The following is a 14,884-nucleotide window of genomic DNA, read 5'->3' as shown; positions in this document are numbered from 1 at the left end:
AACATAGCGAAGGCATAAATAAGTATCAAAAATAAGTATGTATTCGCAAACTGCAAAAACAAAAAATAAAACTAATAATAACGATGTGGTATATAAAAACCTAAAAGATTTAGGCCCATTTTCTCCACCAACTTTGCTCACACACGCACTTTAAAACCGCCTACGAACGGCAGATGGCTTGTATAAGAAACCTTCCATAACAGACATGCACGCATATATAAATATGGTATGTAAGTATGTATGTAACTAGATCCGTCATTGCTGACGTGCAATCGCAGTAGGGATCAAACCCAGGAATGACGCCGTAGCAGCCAATATTCCAACTCTATTTCTTGCCAAAGTAAAGGGATAAGTATAATACTAATATGAATACATACATAACTAAGCTCACATACAAAAATATGTATGTATGTATGTATAATGTGTATGATTATAAAGTATGTAGTTACCTACATGTGTACATATATTCCTGCCTTCCGCACAACCAGCTGACTGTCTGACCGGTTTCGCTTACCACCATGTGGCTTGGCTGGTTCATTGCATTGTTCGTTCAGTTTTATCGGTATTATTTGAACAGGATATGGGATAAATGGTAGGGAAATTGGTAGTAAGACAGGGAGAGAACAGTAATGGAACAGTAAGCACAAATATGCCTTTGATGGATTACACTTGAAGGTGCACTAGGAACGCTGTAGACACAATTTCAAAAATTAAATCCAACTTGAGTAAAATGAAAACTTGAAAAAAAAAACAGTTCACTCAAGCCAAATATAGAGATGCTCTCAATAATTACACAGCGACATTTGGCCAAGTTTTGATAATTTATTTATATATTTTTATAAAAATATAGGTTATACCGTAACAAAATCTAAATATGTAACTCGAGGTTTCATACATTTAAAAAAATCAAATTTTAAAAACACAACAAAATTTCAAACTTTTTAGTGAGAATTTTGAGAAAAAATTGGTACGAAGATTTATAAGCACCCCAAAGAATTTTAACCCCTTGAAGGCTATATAAAATTCACAAAATAAACCAGTTTCGTTTAAAATTATATAGATATGCATTTTCATTTCATTTGTAGTCGGATAATGCACAGCTCAATTTTTTTGTATTTTGCATCTATTGCAGGCGGGAGAATGCAATATTGCCACAGCACTTCGTCACCAACAGTGCAACAATACTATTCCAATAAACAAGAACAACAAATAAAGCACACAATAACATAATTTCAAGCAACGAAACGACAAAGCTGGTAACTGAGGTTGCCACGGCAACAAGCAAACAATAATAAATGAAACTCTCACACAAACATGTTCATACACATTGCTCTCTCGAGCGCAAAAGCATTTCACATAAACACACGAAACGGATCAGGGGTGTTTGGAGCGAAGTGTGGCAGGTTGGCAATAGGAAAGAACAGGAGGCGGCAGTGGTGGATAGAAACGTGTTAATGGAATAAGAAAATTTCAGTAGCAGTAACGAGTACAAAGACTTTACTTACATATGTATCTATGTATAGTATATAAGCACCCTAACATCGGTCGGTTAAGGCTTAAAAGCGAAAATGATTAGTTGATTCTTGTTGATGAATAGAACTTATTAAACTGAATTCATTCAGTCACCTCATTCTTCGTATTTAGCCTTTTTCTTATTCGAGTGCAAAAACTTTAATCGCAGAAAATTTCATACAAACATACACAGTAGGGGACAATATATTTGCATAAAATATTGCAAATAAAACTCATGCCGTTTGGCGACCAAAAAACTGAAAAAGTAGCCTGCCGTTTGAGTTCAACTCACAGGATTAGTTTGTCTTCCAGCCAATAAGAAGAAAACCGGAGGATTTTCCGATAGGTGGCGCTCTGGGATATCTCTAAAAATCGAATTCATTGTATGATTTCGCTCAAATTTGAAACATACATATACACATATTAGCTGCGCGAAGATAAATATTTTAACTCAAAATTGATTGAGCCACAGTGAAACGTGGCCAGATTTACTAGTAAAAACCATTAATATTTTCTTATGTAGCAACTACTTTTGATCACTTCAAGGCAACCTTTTGGGTTTGATCCTCTTAGTTTATTTATATAAAAGGAATATACATATGTACTTGGAATAATGCTTAGAGCTTTTCTATTTCAGCAAAAAGTACTTCGGGATATTTTATTTGTTTTGATGTTTTCTGATCGAAGCCAAAGATGCCAGAAGCATACAAAACTGATGATGAAGCCAACACCGTTTCCACCACAGTCGGTTTTACGTTATCGGAACGACCCGGATTTATGTCCGTCCAAGGACTGTCACTCCAGCATCATTCCTCGCACATGTTTATGCTATTACAATAGCAACATGAAGCCAACATAATAGTCAATAGCACTACAGGTAACTGATTCCTAGTCACCTCAAGAAGCAACAAGAGGAGATTGCATATTACGGGAGCAAGTGAAAAGAGATGCATTTGAAATTAGGCGGCATTAATACGGAGAGGAAATTTTTGTCGTAATTTTCTTAGTATTTATAGTCAGGGAAAAAAGTTGAAACATATGTAGGTATACCAATGGATAGCATATATGGAGACGGTTTGCACAATGTATTAAAATAGATACATAAGTGAATAGGCGCAGGTAAAATTAATCAAACTATTTTACGTGTATTATGATATATCATGCTATAATATGTTTCATGATATTATATATATGTATCATGATATAAAAGTTGATGAAACAACTGGAAACATATATATTGTGAATCAATACTATTACAAATTTGATTCAGAAATTATGATGGTCATGGATTAATTAATGATTGTTTTTATTATGGGTTTTCAAAATAAATAAATTTTTTTCCGTAATACATGAAATTAAATGTTTCCAATTCATGAATAAAAAAAAATTATGATATTTGAAATACACAAATATAGGATCGCTTAATACAGGTAAAATGGGATATTTTTCACATTTAATTTTACTACATTTATTCACATACATATATCATGTAAAAAGTTGTAACATAAGCTATCCATTTATATATGGTTCAACTACGTACGGGCGATCCTAGTAGGTTATTACACTATATACCAACAATGCCTATTATTAAATGTTATTTTACCCCTGCAGCTGAATGTTATATTTCCCCCTGAATAACTCTAAGTACCTTCGGATAACTTATAAAGATGTTTTACCGCTTGCAAGAAGGCTCCGCAATCTTTTAGAAAATTAATGATTGACAAATTAGATATGTACCTATTACTTGGTATATCCTAATATTACAATGTGACAAACAGCCCAATCCCTGTAGGGTATGCGAAAAGTAATCCTACCGCTCTTGAATCACTAATGAGTTCGAAACCAAATATAAGTCTGTACCAAGAAATTGAATATTGTATTGAAGTTTGTCAATGAAAAAAAAAGAATAAATGCATAAATTTTGCATTAACGATGGCGGCGGCGACAAGACAGTAGCGACAAACTGAACTCACATCCACACACATACACGACTTTAATTTACTGAACCGTTGAACCACCCTCACAATAGAACTGGCTTTCAAAATCAGCCGGGTACTCACGCATACACATACATATTATATTATATATATATACGTGCATATGCATGTATGGAGGTGTGAGGTTATTTATTTATTTTAGGTGGGCGACATGAATATACATACATACATACATATATGCATATGTAGACAAGTAAGTATCCAGTTAATGTGCAGTTGACCCCAAATAGAATGGGTTCTAATTCCGCTTTTGGTGGACGCTTTAAATTTGTGTTTGTTTACATAAATATGTATGCATCTATTTCGTTTATTACATCTTGAAACTTTACGTATGTATGTATATATATTTGCACACTTGCTGTTTTTGTTTAGGATCTTTCTGGTATTGCGAAGAGTAGAGAAATGCTTTGACTTATATGTAAATATATATGTATATACTATGGAAGGTGAACTCTGTGTATGCTCTCACAGCTAGAGCGCCAAATTGATTTTGCAATTTATATACACAATCCGTAATGGGTGCTTTTTTAGAGGTTCTGAAATTTATTTTGAAATAAAGTGCAAGGAAAGCAAAGAATCTTTTAATATTTTGCCATTATTTCATTTTCATTTCACTTTTTTGCCTCGAAAGTTTATTCAGTTTACATCCTTTTCGTATGCTATGCAAACTTGTTAACAACTACTTTCTTTGAAACACTTTATTGGAAATAAAGTACGAACGCCTATTTTCAAAATTGAACATACAAATTTATAACCTCCAAACATCTTCTATTCACACCTTATGATAATTTCACATATAAAGATTATAGAGTTGGATTTTGAAAATGAATCTAGACTCTTACACAGTAAGATTAAATACTACTTAAATGGCAGAAAGTCAAAGAAACATATTGTAGTAATTTAATTAATGCCACTATTGGCCGCTTATTAAGCATTTAAACGACTATTGTGCTTTTTTAATTCCGGATTAGGAAATTAAGCTCGATAATGGAGATAACCTGCATATGCACTTGTAAATATATTACTATTTGTGGACCTGGCCGAAAATGCTATGATAATAGTGATAGCTACATTTAGAATTTTAAAACTATTATAGTAGAACACTTCAGGCGTCGATAGAGCCCACAAAAGATGACACGTTAAGGGGACAGATACCTGTAAACGGCCATATTTTCCGTGATTTTCATTAAAATTATTTAAAATGAAGAAGTCAATATTTTTTTTCAAAATTGGCATACAGTTTACTTATACATTAAAATAATATAAAAAAAATTGTTTTTATTTTAATCATTTAAAATGGCGGATGTACACTCAATTCTTCCAGAAAGGTCGCAGCGGGGCTTCTCAATCGGCGGGCATTGTAGCATCGGTGTCAGTGACCTGAATATAAAAAACCAAAAATTTTTTTGTTTACTAATGTCATAATTTCTATAAGAATTTAAAAAAATTTAAGAAAAAAAAAATTCGCGGAATAAAATGCTTAAACAAAATGAATTTTGGGGCGAATTTTCCTACTATTTTTACTTCGAAAAAAATTTTTTTCGAAAAATTTTCGAATTGTAAATTCACATAGAAAATAATATCGTAAAAAAGATGTGTCTAAAATGTCAGGGAGATCGGTGAATAACTTTTCGAGTTATCGTGTACGACAATTTGAAAAATATAATTTTGAGAAAACACGTCTAAAGTCGGCAACGTAACTATACCTCTCCCCAGGCTCGAACGCAAAGAATAGAGTCGTCACGGTTGACGATCTATAATATAAGAAATACTTAAATTTACGTTCTAGGTTTTTTGTGACATATTCTTAACGGATTATATTATATTAACATTTTATGAAAAAAAAATTTTTTTCGAAATTTTACAGGTATCTGTCCCCTTAATTAAGTCCTATGTGGTAGAATTTTCCTACAAAAATATTAATTTTCTCTTATTTTTAGCATAAAAATACAACTTATTCCATAAACGAAGCAAATACTTCCACTATTTGGGAATAACAAATACAAAAATCCAATCCATTGCATGCAATTTACAGATAATCGTCTTAATATTATATAAGAATAGAAACAGTTTTAATAGGCGCATTTTGTTAGCAAACCTCAAATATAAACAAACAAACAATTAGTTAACTTTTTTTCCGGTGAAAACGCTTAACACTTCTCAAATTTAACAGTGCTCACTCTTAACTTGAGTTAAGTGTAAATTGGGCAATAAGATTTATGTGAATCGAAAAGGTTTTTACAGCGTCAAGTGAATAAGTTCTGCGAACCAAATCAAAAATTAAAAATATACGGCCGATGCAATGAACGATACCATCAGCAAATAAAAATATTCCAATAATCAAGCTTACACTTTATTACACTAAAATTTAATGGGTTATGAAACAGTGTACTTAATAATTCTTTTTTGATTAATTCTAATTAGAAAGTTTAAAATGTTCATGAGAAGTTGTCGAAATTTAAAAATCTTGTATAAAGTTTTAAAATTTGATTTACATGATATTTGTTGTAGAATGAACTATTATATTGCTATAAAAAATTTAGAAAAACTAAAACTGGTCGAAATATCTGTATTTCTTATTTTGACCATGAATCAATGATCGATATTTCTTAATTTCACCATGGGAAATGAGCCACATCACTGTCTACAACTTGATGGGCAAAGCGCCCTATCAAAATTCGTTTTAGCAATAAATGTTCACTATTCGTAAATGCTTTTTGGGTGTGAATATTTTCTTACTAATTTGACCAGTATACTGAACAAAAATATCAACAAAGTATATATAATAGTTGGCGCTTACATCCTTTTTGGGTGTTTAGCCGAGCTCCTCCTCCTATTTGTGGTGTGCGTCTTGGTGTTGTTCCACAAATGGTGGCTTAAAACTGTAAGCCGGCTCCGAACGGAAAATGGCTTTTATGAGGAGCTTTTTCATGACATAAATACACTCGGAGGTTTGCCATTGCCTTCAGAGGGGCGACCGAAAAGAAAAAACTTTTTCTTCATTTTGGTGTTTCACGGAGATTCGAACCAACGTAGTCCGAATTCCAAATAGTAGTCACGCACCAAGCCATTCGGCTACGGCGGCCGCTATAATAAGTACATATCTAAAAAAATAATAATAAGCAGCCGTTACATGGAATTAGCAACAGCACTCAAGATTCTTTCTTTACCCTTAGGTATTTACTTTTTTACATATTTATTATTTTTTTTTCATATTTCTTGTTCTTGTTTTAGTTGGCGTTAATGGCCATCGATCGATGGCGAAAAGTCAATAGACGTTTATATATTTTATAATTCTATATTTTCCTCATTCCTTATTCTACAAGCAATGAGTGGCAACTTTTATTAAAAATGCTTCTTTTTTTTATTAAATGGCGGCCGCATAATTTCTTAACGATTCATTCTGTTCGCTGACTGCCGTCGCCATCGCCTCTCACTGTGTATTTGCTGTTGCGGCCATACTTTCCTTATTGTTTTATTGTTAATTTATGTATACTTTTTTGTATTTACGTTTGCTTTGTTTTCCGGTCTGGAAATGCCGATGACCAGCGCTCAACTAAAGGCTAATGTTCTCTCAGGAGGATGGGAGAGCTGATCGTTGCAATTATGGTGTTAATCTTTTTTTATTTGTCGCGCGGGATGTATTACGTATGATTTCCACGGGCTATTGTTGATAATGTCATAAATGGGAGCAACAACCCAGACAAGAAAAGGATGACAAAAGAATGATGTACATAATAGCAGCACCTACATACCTCAAAGCCGGTATAATCCGTCGACAGCATGACTGACATTTGTCATAGTGGATCAAAGCAAACAGGATCAGACCGGTACAATCTCTTTATTTGGGAACCATGGTATGTAAGCGCTAGTTTCCAGCACGAAAATGCATTCATTTGACTGGTATTATAAGTGTACACATCTTTTATACGTAGCCTCGCGCGCGTGCTTGGCTTCATTTACGTTTCAAGCAGTCATTATAAAATCAGAACTACTAACCACAATACGAGTACTTATTTGTCAAGCTGTTAATCGCTGTGAATTACGTACTAATACAGGCTTCTGGGCGGTTATCAGCGGTTATGCCCACTTATCACTTATCTATGATGAGTGGAAGAAACTGCGCTTTATAATTTATAAACTTTATATGCATACTTATGTATGCACGTATGTAGATATGACTTTCTGGTGCCCCCAAGGAAATATGAGTCAAACCAAAAACCTAGTAAATTGAAAACGACACAAAGAGGAAAAAATCAAAAGTGATTATCTAAATGAATGAATATATATACACATGGTTTTTGTGGTTACTGCACTGGTTGGACCCTACTATGGTCGGTAAAACCACCGAAGTATTCTAATGATAGACCCAAGGAATATGCTGCTTGTTAGAATTACACCAGAGGCAGAAATAAAAAGTTAGGTCAGGTTCAAGAATGATAGAATGCCAGATTATGAGAATTGAAATGAAAAGAGTGCCTAACTTGGTTATAATTTAATTGTAGATGAGGCGTTTGACAGAACAAAGATAGTGTCAAAGTACAGTGCTTGGCCGGATGTATATCGAGGCCGTTCCGGTAACGTAGAACCGACTGTGCTGGGAAAGCAATATATTTTATTTTTGCTTTTGGTCCCAAAAATATCAAATTCTTTAATCAAAGATTGCCAGTTCATAATTCAATAAATTAGAGATCAAATGAATAGAGAAAAAAATGCTGTACTGATATTACAAGGAAAATTATAGGATAGAGAATAGAAAAAGAAATTCAGTTCACTTTTTGTAATTCATTTTCTGTCAACTTCTATTCTGTCAAACGTGGGACTTTAATTAAATGGACATATAAAAAGATGGTTCTGGTTGTTGTTGCTGTAGCAGCATTCCCCATACTTGTTCGAGGAATGCTGCTGACAGTCATTGGCCGGATATAAATCCGGGTTGTTCGAGTAACGTAGATCCGGCTGTCGTGGGAACGAGATGGTTCTGGTCGTAGAGTTTTCTTCACATGTAGTTCCTGTCTTAAGTTATATTCAGTGGCGGCACAAGTTAAGCTTGCTAAGGTAACTAGAACGCAAATGAATTAGTATTACGCGCGCTTCAGGGGGCAGCTTGGACACTTCATCGGCAAAAAATATATATTTGGTTGTCGTATGATTGGATATCACAGGCAAAAGTGATAAGTGATGATGAAGATCTTACACCTAGAATGTACTAGCCCTAAGTAAAAGTTCTAAATAAGGTCGCAACCTATAATATATTTTCTTACATATCTATCAATTCGAATTCTCCATCAGTTAATCAGTAAATGAAAATTTCAAATTTCCCGTCTGTTAAAATAGTTTCCCCAGTGATGTAGCAGACCCTCTGCTGAGCATCAATAACATATTAGCTAAGAGGATTAGAAGTTGACCTCAGAGCCCGTTTTGTCACTCCCTTCTGCAGCCATCAAAGCCACGATTAGCAAATGGGTTACTACAACCCACAAGCGAGCTTGGTAGGCTGAAAGAGGCTGCAGATGGACAAAACTGATGTTACCTGTCGTGTCCAATCGACTGTCGCAGTTCCTCCTGTCACTAAGCAGAGGGGACTGTAGGAGCCTGGTTGGACTGATGACGTGCCACTTTCTGTGGGCGAAGCACATAGAAAAGGTGCTCAGACAGTGTACTCTGCCCAGCTTGTGAAGAGGAGGATAAGACCGCGGACCACTTCCTGTGCGTCTGCCCCTTAAGTTCAAAACTCAAATCGCTAGCCAGCAGTACTTGGGGCAAAGACAAATGTTACTGGCGACATTTAAAGCAATTGGCCGGCGGGTTCTAAATTATGCTCCGCCTGTCGGGTCGCCTGGAACTAGTGATACATAATGAGGCGCAGATGCTACCTGTGAAGGAGCATAAGCAGTTCCTGTTGGCGTGTTACCGCAGGTCCCACCCTGCTTGAGCCTGAGCCACTTCCCAGGCATGTCAGGAGGCACCTCCGAAGCTACGCGGACGAGATCCAGGACCAAACAGACGGACAATTACTGGATCGGACAGACAGACATTCATCGGGAGACTCTTACCACCCTTTTAAGGGACCGTCATCGGAGTGCAACCACGGACCCATTGCAGACGAGGAGCTCCAACATCCCCGAGAGTCCCGCGTAACCTTGGAACAATTACGTTCTGGATTCTGTAGCAGGTTAAACTCCTACCTATCTAGAATCGAACCCGACATACTAAACATATGTCGGACATATGAAGACACCCCGCACAATACTAACCACCTTTTCATATGCCCCATCAAACCCACTCATCTAACCCCCCTTTCCCCTCCCTCTGGATCCAACCTTTCAAAACAGCAAGTTGCCTGGGCCTTCCGTTAGATGAGCTAGACGAAGACGACCGGTAATCTACATTGCACTGAAAGGGTGTAGTAAGCAGCAACAACAACAGCTGCCAAAAATTATTTTGTCTGGAAGCACTTAATTCGTAAGTATTAGTTCAGACAGGGTGACATTTGTTGCTTCAACTTGCTACTTGTGATGCTCGTGCCCTATCCACATCTTTGTGTTCTCATTTTTTTCAATGTTATTGTTGATTGTTGATTTAAACCTATACAATTGCAAGGTATTTGAACACGGCGGGCAACACCTAAAAAGAATTCACAATGTTAAAGCAACAAAAGTCTTTCATTGCAGAGCTAAAATATCGAGCCTAAAAGCGGCGAATCAAAGGCGTCTAATATCAAGCAAGTAAAAGTTTAAAATAGCCGCATTCAATTCGTCATGCGTTAGCGGGTGGGAAATAAAGCCTCTTATTTTCACCAAGCGTTAGCAAGTGGCGAGTAGATGAAGCAACTGGTATAAATGAACACATATGTACGTTGGCAGCACTGGAAAAGAGCTGCCAAAAATGGAAGCACTTAATGGATATTAGTTATGAAACTTGTCTAAATCAGAAAGAGTTACTTTAAAAAGTTATTATCAGTTATATTCGAGGATATACAAATTATTTTCCCCCCCAAAGGCAAGTGATGTGCTAATCTCTTACGGCATAAGAAGATACCCAATGGCGCTACGAAGAGCCAGAGTACGAATTATGCTCACCAAGAGTGTAGATGGAGCCGACCCCGACTTACTAAACATTTGTCCGGCATGTGAAGGCACCCCGCACGATACTAACCTCCTTTTCACATGCCCCATCAAACCCACTTATCTAACACCCCTCTCCCTCTAGACCCAACCTGTAGAAACAGCAAATTTCCTGGGCCTACCGTTAGATGAAGACGAAGACGACCGGTGATTACTCTACATGATAGGGCAAAGTTATTGCTACAACAACATGGAGCCGAGCATTACTTTGCAATTGGAATTCGATGAATGCTCAACTGCACTTCAACTATAATAGCGATTTCAATTTGTTCTCTGGTTGTAGATATTTTTCTCCAATTATTTATTATTATTTACCGAAGGATATGATGAAAGAGCTTCTCACAAAAACCATCTGGATTCGGCTTACAACTGTAGGTCTCTTCATGTGTGCAATAACATTAAAACGTACGCCACAAATAGAAGGTGGAGCTCAGTCAAAGACACAAAAATGGTGTAAACGCCAATTACATACATATATATATATATACACTACATACATATATATTAGGGCGGGTCGATTTAAAAATCGCTCATTGCTCTGTGAAAATCGTATTCTATGGATCAAAATAAGAAACTTTGCCGAAGGAACCATACCTCTAAAACGAATTCTGATGTCCCCCAATTTGAGTCGAACGAAAAATCCCACTTTGACCCATTTAGAGTGCTCCAATCGAGTCCAAATGTATGACCGACCCCCACTAACTTTGGACGGCCGATCCACCCATGCCAGTGGCATACCTCCTGGAACTCCCCTGGGGGGTTCCCCATACAATCATTTCAAAATATCACCATTTTTGGCCTTTACATGAGAAAAGAAACTAAAAAGTTCGACCCAAATTGGGGGACATCATAATTCGTTTTAGAGGCATGATTCCTTCGGCAAAGTTTCTTATTTGGATCTCTAGAGTACGATTTTCACAGAGCCATGGGCGATTTTTTCGCCTCCCCACAAATCGACCCGGCCTAATATATATACATATGGTATGTGAATCTAGTAGACTACCACAATTGAAATCTATCACAATTTTTAAGTCTTATCTACCACTAAATAAATTTTTACAAGTCGCAAACTGAACGCAACACAGTGCTCGTACGAGTATCTGCGCAATCACAACACAACATGGGTAAGCAGCAACGCTACCGCTCGATACCTACTTTTCTACCTCCCCAACCGGCGCACAGACCATATTTCACATAGAGAAAGCCTTCTGCATTTTACTTTATTTTGTTTTGCTTTGCATGTTTGTTTTGATTTCCTTTAACAGCTCTTTGTAGCGTTCAGTTTGATTTTTTAGCGATATACATATGTATATCTGTATGTATGTACACACGTACAAATCTATGTATGCAGGTACCTATGGGCATATGTGTATTTAGTTTCAAACATAAATAAACTAAACTTGAATATTTGAATTCGCCACTCAAGTAAGGGGAGAAGAACAATTTAAAATAATTTTTCGATGAAAATTAAATGATTAAATAAATTCTGAACGGTCAGAAAAAAATAAACGTGACCAAGAATAAGTTAGGATGGTGGAGAAATATAGGATGATGAAATAGTTCAGTGTGGAGATGAATGAAATTCTATTACGTTTCGAATGTTTGGGTGTAATTTCTTAAATGTCGCAATTTTTAATAGAAGTGATAAATGCTATACCTCACTTGTATTATAGCTATATATAGACTTTGTGCACAATTAATAAACATACAAATGTATGTATATACATATGTGCGTGCATCACATACTCACATATGTTTGATTCTCAAATTGTATTCGTAATCAAATTTTGAGGAATTTTCGTGCTAAATATGCCTTTAGATGTTTATCTTCTAAACAATTCATGGCACTGTAAGTGCATTACAGTGAGCGAGCAAAAGGAAATTAAGCGCTATAAACATTCGTGCAAATCTATTTGTTTACATTAGCAGTGCCAAGTAATGAATCTCTAAAAATACGTCACCACTGATTAACACACAACTATCGCATCATCAACACACAAACACAAGCCCAGAAACCGACTGTTAAAAACAAATTAGCAAGTTCACTTTTCACCTTGACAATGTGCCTAAGCCACTATGAGAACAAATGCGTGTTATATTCACATAGAAATGCCAGATTTTTTGTATATTTTTGGTTTCAATGCTATCCTGCAGCATAACAGAAAACCTTCAAACCAGCTGCAATGTGGAGTGGCCCCAGATAGCCTATTTTACAGCTATACAAAACAATTGGGTCAAAGTCGAAAAATGACCTTGTGCCGTAAAAAGAACAAAAATATTAAAAAAAAACACAAAAGCGGAGATAAAGGCATCTGTACTTATATTCAAATATTTTAGCACCAAATTCAGTTTTGTTCCATGTGTCTATTCATTGAATAATTCAATTTGAATTGTAATGACAAATTAGCATAAAATTGAAAAATTGCAGTTTTTGTTTCGTGTGTTCTTTTCTGTTTGATATTCTGTTCACGATTTCCGGCCGCGCAGGGTACTCTGAACCAACTACCTGCTTGTTAAGTTACTTGCCCACATGCTCAAAAACCAGCCAAACAGCCAGCTTTGACTTACCTGTGTTTGTGTTTAAGTATGCCTTGAATCGTTACCTGGTCACAACCAGAGTGTCAGCAACTATTTCAGCCTCGCTTCAAAAGTTTGTTGGTGTCGACACAAAAATGATTGGCGTTAATTAAATTAGAAGGTAAGCGTAGTAGTTATTTTCAAGCAAAATATTCTGCGTTTGTAAAAACCGCAAATCGATGCCAATATGCGAATGTGGTTGATAAGTTTGCCAAGCTAATAAATTTTCCAAAACTACCACTTAACCAGCAGGGAACTGCAAGTACTTGGCGTTCGTTTTGCGTTGCAATTTGTTTGGCCTAGTAACGTCAGATGTTGTCGTTGGATGCACTTTGATATTTTACAGCTGTTCGCTTCTATTCATTAGCTTCGATTTTTCAATTTATATTTCGCCAGATTTTCAACTTTTGATTTGGGATGCACTTCGATTTTAAAAAGCATTGAATTTACATGATTTTTTCAATGTTGTGTTCCTTACGGCGCAGTTTACTTTGTTTCCAGATTTTTCACTTTGAAGTATTCTCTTCGGATTTTACCGTTCTTTCACTCATCGATCTCACAGTAGTTCTATCTGCAAAATATGTTTTACTCCTAGAAAAACTTTTGGATTGTTTGTTTTGTTGCGCAAAGACTTCAAGGCATTTAATTTCCTCCTGGCTGCGCCATAAATTTAGCCAAGACAAGAAGAAAACAACTTCACAAATGCATATTTCTAATTCTCTAACGCAATCAAATCACTCGCACTTGCTTCTGATTCTGTCCGTCCACCGATTTCTATGCTTCTCTATATAACAAATTTTCAGCTTTGCATTATCTATAGATTTCCTATTCGCTGCCAGAGAATATAGAAATTCTCTGATTGGCCTTAAACGGAAAGAGTGTGATAAACAAAAATAACAACGGAGGAAAACAAATAATAAAAGCAAAACGAAAACATCTGTTCACACGCAAAGTTGCATTTACGAAATTTATTATTTACAAATACTTTTACTTACATTGTGTTTACACAGAAGAGTCCACGATGTACAAAATATAAATCATTCTTGGAATGTGTCGGTAGTAAAACGCCTAGGTGTATGTATAATAACTCTCCTAATTGAAAAAATTATATATATAGTACTAAATAAAATATTCGTGTGCAAAATTTTAAAACGTATACAAATATTACGAAGAAAGGACATAAAAATAAAACATTTTGGAATTATATCCGACTAACACTTGTTCATGTAAAGAAACGTTCCTGGCAAAGAGGCGTTTTTACCTTGATGTCTATATTCGTGACTTAAAATTTTTCTGTATTTTCCTGCTGTATTTTTAATCAATAACTAGTGCATGGCAATAAAAATTTTAAGCAACTATGTCTAAACTTCTTCTTCACAAACACATAATTCCTCTACCTTTTGCTTGTTTATTCATGGGCTCTTACGACACAGCGCATTCGGAAGGTATAATCGTATATTCCATTATTCTTGCTCAAAAATCAGCACGGATCATATTTACCATATGGAATAATTCAATTTCCGCGCTGCATAATGTAGTTATTATTATTATTTGAATTAACGACATTCAAGAAAACTTTTCAAATAAAATTTATTTCCTTTTCAGTATATGTTAACCGAGTTGCAAATCTGGTAGAATATAACATAAAGGCAAAAGTCATAATCAAAATGT

General features: G+C 35.6%; 1 protein-coding gene across 3 annotated transcripts in view; it reads right to left on the bottom strand.

Moving 5' to 3' along the window:
- Positions 1–14,054, bottom strand: part of LOC129239702 (protein yippee-like) — a 39,693-nt gene extending 25,639 nt beyond the window's left edge. For all 3 annotated transcript variants that reach the window (XR_008581877.1, XR_008581878.1, XM_054875437.1), the window contains exon 1: positions 13,205–14,054. The gene's annotated coding sequence lies outside the window, so the exon portion shown is untranslated. The remainder of the gene's footprint in view (positions 1–13,204) is intronic.
- Between the last annotated feature and the right edge of the window lie 830 nt (positions 14,055–14,884).

This window comes from Anastrepha obliqua, chromosome 2 (assembly GCF_027943255.1).
Source record: "Anastrepha obliqua isolate idAnaObli1 chromosome 2, idAnaObli1_1.0, whole genome shotgun sequence".
NCBI classification, from domain to species: Eukaryota; Metazoa; Arthropoda; class Insecta; order Diptera; family Tephritidae; genus Anastrepha; species Anastrepha obliqua.
Note: the sequence above shows the minus strand (reverse complement) of the source record. Positions and strands in the feature narration are given on the sequence as shown.